This window comes from Mandrillus leucophaeus, unplaced genomic scaffold, assembly GCF_000951045.1.
Source record: "Mandrillus leucophaeus isolate KB7577 unplaced genomic scaffold, Mleu.le_1.0 Scaffold1105, whole genome shotgun sequence".
Taxonomy (NCBI): Eukaryota; Metazoa; Chordata; class Mammalia; order Primates; family Cercopithecidae; genus Mandrillus; species Mandrillus leucophaeus.
In genome coordinates this window covers 340098-346476 of record NW_012099266.1, presented here as the reverse complement: position 1 = coordinate 346476, position 6379 = coordinate 340098, and the positions used below count along the sequence as shown (strand labels likewise).

The 6379-nt window shown below is 41.2% G+C and overlaps 1 pseudogene; it reads right to left on the bottom strand.

Moving 5' to 3' along the window:
• Positions 1 to 3430: 3430 nt before the first annotated feature.
• On the bottom strand, positions 3431 to 4164 carry LOC105548477 (annotated as a pseudogene).
• Positions 4165 to 6379: the final 2215 nt, after the last annotated feature.

Below are 6379 nucleotides of genomic sequence, written 5' to 3'. Positions count from 1 at the left end.
GTCCCTGTCTTCAGTATCTTGAGATATTGAGCACTCAGGGAAAGAAAAACAGGGACAAAACTAACTCTAATCCAAAGTAAAATGTGTAGAGCACAAAGGAGAAGTAAATACCAAAACAAGGGGATGAGAGAAAGCTTTCAAATCATAGTGGTAGTTACTGAAATAACTGTAGGAATTCCCAGGCTGCTTGGAGAATGTGCGAATGGGCATCTGCTTGGTCCCTTCAGAAAACTGCCAGTGTGACAGATGGGAGGGTGAAAAAGAGAAAAGCTAGAATCTGTTGGGGTTAAATTGGAGTTCATTTTGAAGGATTAAAAATAATTGAAATTCTGATATATTTTACCTGTATAGAAAGGGACAGGGAATAATATGAGAAACAGTAATAGTGGGGTGACCCATCATCCATATTTAATGTTTGTTAACATTTTACCACAACTGCTCATATTGCTTTCTCTCTCTTTTTCAAATAAACTATTTTTAAGAACCTTTTAGATGCGGCAGTTTTTCAGACTTTCCTTGTTTTTGATAACCTTTACAATTTTGAGGAGTATCATATCCCTCTACAGTCCTTTTGGGTGTGGCAGTTTTTCAGACTTTCCTTGTTTTTGATAACCTTAACAATTTTGAGGAGTACCGGTCGATAATTTTTTAGACTATTGCTTAATTGAGATTTGTTTGATATTCTTCTAATGATTTTCTGGGATTATGAGTTTTTGGGAGGAAGACCACAGAGGTCAAGTGCCATTTTTGTCACGACATAGTATCAACTTGACTTGTCACTGTTAATATTGACCTTGATCCCCTGGCAGAGATAGTGTTGATCAGGTTTCTTCACTGTAAAGTTACCCTTTACTTCCTCATACTGTGCTCTTGGGAAGGAGTTTGCTTTGCTCAGGCCACACTTAAGGAATGAAGCTTTATTTCCTCTTGTGGAAATAAATGAGGAACATCTAAATGAGAACAAGTAAAGGCTATCTATTCAAAGCCTCCCATAGCAAAGGAGTCAGCCATCATCACTTGTGTTTGGCAGTTAGAGGAGTAGGAAAGCTTTATTGTAGAAAAAAGGGAAAGTGGCTGGGCGCGGTGGCTCACGCCTATAATCCCAGCACTTTGGGAGGCTGAGGCGGGCGGATCACCTGAGGTCAGGAGTTCGAGACCAGCCATGACCAACATGTGTCTACTAAAAACACAAAATTAGCCGGGTGTGTGGCGCATGCCTGTAATCCCAGCTATTCGGGAGGCTGAGGCAGGAGAATCGTTTGAACCTGGGAGGTGGAGGTTGCGGTGAGCTGAGATCACGCCATTGCACTCCAGCCTGGGCAACAAGAGCAAAACTTCATCTCAAAAAACAAAACAAAACAGAAAACAATAAAAGAAGGAAAGCTATATTGTAGAAGAAAGGGAAAGTTCCAGCTAGGCCCTGTTTGGAGGCTGCTGACATGGAGAGGGTGGGACATCCTGTGTTACTGATTAGTGGTATATATTTTGCTTTCTTCAGCAAGTCTTAACTTAAAAGTTGGTACAGAAATTAGAGAAGCTGTTAGTTACTGGTCAAGTCCTGACTGTTGGGCTAATTGTTATATAAGTTTTGTGCTTAGTCAGTTTAGGCTACTCTGGACAAATAAACCATAGGGTTTGGTGGCTTCAACAACAAACATTTATTACTTACAGTTCTGGAGGCTGGGAAGTGCAAGATTAAGGGGCTGGAAGATCCTGTGTCTGGAGGTCTTGCTTCCTGGTTTGCAGATGGCCTTTTTCTCCTTGCGTCCTCACATGGAAGAGAGCAGAGAGAGGAAGCAAGCTTTCTCATGTGTCTTCTTGTGAGGGAACTAATCTCATTTATAGAGCACTCCATCATCATGACCTAATTACCTCCCCAAAACCCCACCTCCAGGTGCCATCACATTGGGGATTAGGCTTCAATGTATGAATTTTGGGGTGACACAAATATTCAGTCCATAGCATTGTGGTTTGGCTTTCTGGACTGGTTGTTGCAGGTTGTGAGTCAGAGTTCTATTTTTATATGTGGTCTGGTCATTACCCATTTGTGTATTCACTCTTTCACCCACCTCAAAGGTAGTGTTCTATATCAATTATTTTGAATTCTTCTGCATGGGAGATTTGTCTCTTCTTTCCCATCTATTTATTTTTTATTTTTTGGAGGGACTGGTTCTTTATTTCAAAAAGACATTCGTCAATATTCAGTATCAAAACAGTTGCGCTATTGATTTCTCTTTCTCCCAATTGGACCCAAAGAGACCACATCAAAGGAGAGTACATTTGAAGCCAGTAAACTGCAGGACATACATCTAACAGACCTCCTGGAAGCCTTACCAGGAAATGGGGAAGCAAGCTTTAAAAGATCACTAAACTGCCAGCCCACGGACTGCAGAGGCTGTCACAGCTAGATGGGATGGCCAGGGTGCCACAAACCCAAAGAAACAAAGTTTCAAAATAATACAAAATTTAAAATTTTGTACATAAGCTGTTCAAGATTTCTCCAGCACTGACTGATACAAAGCACAATGAGATGGCACTTTTAGAGACAGCAGCTTCAAACCCAGAAAAGGGTAATGAGATGAGCTTCACATGGCTAAATCAGTGGCAAAAACATAATCTTCTTTCTTTCAAGGAGGCAGGAAAGCAATTAAATGGTCACCTCAACGTAAGGGTCATGTGATCCATTCTGTAAGCAGTTGGGAGGGGTAGAGATGGGACAAAAATTTGGTCTCAGAGGTCTTACCATCTTAATTTGGTCACTTCTAATGAAAAAAAAAAAAAAAGAAAAAAGAAGTAATATTGTCCAAAGATATCTTAAAGTGAGAACTTGAACAGCACACTTTGTTGTTGTTGTTGTTATTGTCATTTGACTAACTCCTCCTGGAATCACCTTTGTGGTTCAGCTGGTACTTTGTACAGAGCAATGAGGTTTCCCCTAGTGGAGTCTTTGCCTGGGCTCTGTTTGGCTCTCAGTAAGGCAGGCCTATACCTTTTCCTGTCCTCTGTGGAGAGTGCAATATGCAGTAAGCTGAAAAGTCACCTTCCAAAAGTGAGAAAGGGATGAGGTTGCTGCTTCAGGGCTGTGGAATTATTTGGAATGTTTTACAAATGGTTGCTACAAAACAACAAAAATGGTAATTACAAAATGTGTACTGATATCACCACATGCTTTTAAAGACATTATGCATTGTGCTCACATTCCCTTAAATGTTGTTTCCAAAGGTGCTTAGCCTGTAGCCCAGCTGGAATCTCCAGGAATTGGTAGAGACAGTTTGGCAAAAAAGACACAGGGGAGGAGCAGGAGGCAAAAGGGGAAAGCAGCCTTCCAGTTAAAGATCAGCCCTCAGTTGAAGGTCAGCTTCAGGCAGGCTGGCCTCAGGAAGAGTCAGGGTCAGAGGGAGGAGCAGCAGCAGGGTGGGACTGGGGCATTCTACGTGTTATTCAGGTCAAGCAGAGTCTGGTCCAGCATCCTTTGTGTACAGAGGTGCTCTTCTTTGGTGCATTTCAGTTTATCTTCCAAGTCATCAATTGTCTTTTCCGGCTTGGCTACCGATCTCTCAGCAAACCCAGCACAGGTCTCTGCCTCCTTGAGTTTATCAGTAAGAATCTTGATCTCTTCCTCATATTTGTCTTCTTTTTGAGAGTACTTTTCTTCAGCAGCACTCAAACACTTCAGGTTCTGGTCCCTCCGTCTGATATGCTCATCCATCTCTCGGCAGCGGGACTCTGCCAGCTCAGCTTGTTCCTCTGTGTGTTTCAAGTCTCTTTCAATGATCACCAACTTATGAGCCACCTTTTTATACTTCCTATCTGCCTCTTTTGCAATGTGCTTAGCTTCTTTGAGTTGGATTTCCTGGAGTTCCATCTTTTCTTCATTTTTTAAGGCCGGTTTTCAATAACCTTCATACCTCTCTCACTCTTATCAGCAGCTTTTTCCGCTTCTTCCAGCTTTTGCAGGGCAGTGGCCAGGCGCTCCTGAGCATGGTCCAGCTTCTCATCAACCAGCTGGATCCTGCAGTTCAAGGAGGCCACCTCAACCTCAGCCTGTTCCCGGGCCCACCTTTCCCCCTCAACTTCTCACTGGAGGCCCTCTGCATCATCTGCCTGCTGCTGCGGAACCTGGATATTGCCCTTAACTGCCTCAATGGTGGTGATCCCAGCCATGGTGCCCACTCAGCTACTGCTCGCGCTCTGGTTCCTGCCTCCTCTACTCGGTGTTGCAGCCTTCTCTCCCTCCCCCATTTATTTATTCACTTATTCATTCATTTGTTTATATCAGTATGGACTCATGGATATTTATTTTGTACAGGTTATAATCCAGTACTGCTTTATTTCATTGTTCAAATTTTTCCAGTTTTGGCTCATTGAGAGCTCTACTGGTTGGCTTCTGTGTTTCTTTGACATGCTCCCATGATAGTGGGTTTTTCTTTTGAGGATTTCCTTACTTTCTAGCACTACAAGATGTTCTAGGCTCATCTTGTTTATTTCTCGTCCCACCTCTTTCTCTCTCTCTTTATTTATTGATTGATTAATTGAGACAAGTTCTTGCGCTATCACCCAGGCTGGAGTGCAGTGGCACAATCATGGCTTATTGCAGCCTTGACCTCCCAGGCTCAAGCAATCCTTTCATCTCAGCCTCCTGAGTAGCTGGGACCACAGGTGTGTGCCACCATGTCAGACTACTTTTTAATTTTTTGTAGAGATGGAGTCTCCCCATGTTGCCCAGGCTGATCTCAAACTCCTGGGCTCAAGATGCTACTCCCTTGGCCTCCCAAAGTGCTGGGATTACAGGTGCGAGCACTGCTCCTGGCCTCTCTGTTTTTAAAAATAAACTGTTACCTAGACAGCTAAAGCTACTCCTACATCCCTTTCCCCTCATTTTTTCTTTGTTGGTAACCATTGTCCTGAAGTTGGTATTGTTCCCATGTATTTAATGTATTCATCAACAATATATAGTTATTTTGTAAGTTTTAAAAATGTACATGGTAGACTACTGCCCATACCCTTCTGCAGCTTGTTTCTATTATCAAACATTATGTTTATGAGCTCTTCCCATGTTGTAGATATAGTTAATTTAGATGTTATATAGTATTTCATTGCATGAGTATACCATGGCATATCAATTTTACCATAAGTAGATAAATTAACTCTACATGGACCTCTTTACACATGTATTTGATTTATCAAAGGACAGTGTTATCAATAGTAATGGATCAACTAGGGAAAGTTTGGAAATTTGTGGGGGACATTTTATTTTTTAAATTTTTACATATTTCTTTTTTCTTCAGGAAATGCCGGCAGGAGGGATATTTTCAATTATTGATTGGGAGAGCCTTACTGACATTGAGAGAGGGTGAGGACAAAGGATGTGTGATAACCTGTGATGTGTGTGTATGCCTTTCTCCCATATGATTTTTAAATATCCCCGTCAGGTCTTCTTGTACTTAAAAATTCTTTGTATGATGATCTGACTCTAGAACCTCCATTTTGCATGTAAAACTAAAGTATTTTTGGCATGGTTTTAGTATATGCTTTTTTTTTTTTTTAATTGAAACTACCATGCACATTGAGGGAAGAGTTTACTTTGTTCAGAACTTTTACCAAGTTCTGAATAAAATAACACACTTGTATCATCCTGCATTTGTAGGTTTTGCATTCATGATGACAGTGTATATAGGGGTGCAAATGTCTATTTGCTTCATTAAATCCTCTACCAAAGTCATGAAAAAATTTGCATTTTTAATATAATTATATTATTCTAAATAGGGCCAGAACTAAGGTGAGGCAACTGAGGTTGCTGAGGTGCAAAATTTGAGGAGATACAGATGCAAGTGTCCTGCAAGTGGAGGTTCAGCACTTTCACTACTTTGCCTCCTTAAATTTTGCACCCTAAGCACCTTGCTTGCCTCATCTCCATTCTGCCCTGATTATAAGTAATATTTTATTTATTTTTTTCATATTTTAGTTAGGCTAGTGCATTACTCCATTTTCATACTGCTATGAAGAAATACCCGAGACTGGATAATTTATAAAGAAAAAGAGGTTTCATGCACTCACAGTTCCACATGGCTGAGGAGGCTTCATAGTCATGGCAGAAAGTGAAGGAGGAGCAAAGGCATGTCTTACATGGTGGCAGACAAGAGAGGGTGTGCAGGGGAACTGCCCTTTATAAAACCATCAGATCTCATGAAACTTACTCATTATCACAACAGCACAGGAAAAACCCACCCCCATGATTCAATTACCTCCCACCAAGTCCCTCCCATGACATGTGAGAATTATGGGAGCTATAATTAAAGATGAGATTTGGATGGGGACACAGCCAAACCATATCAGATATTATGGGGGTTTCTTGAAAACAATTTTTTTTTTTTTTTTT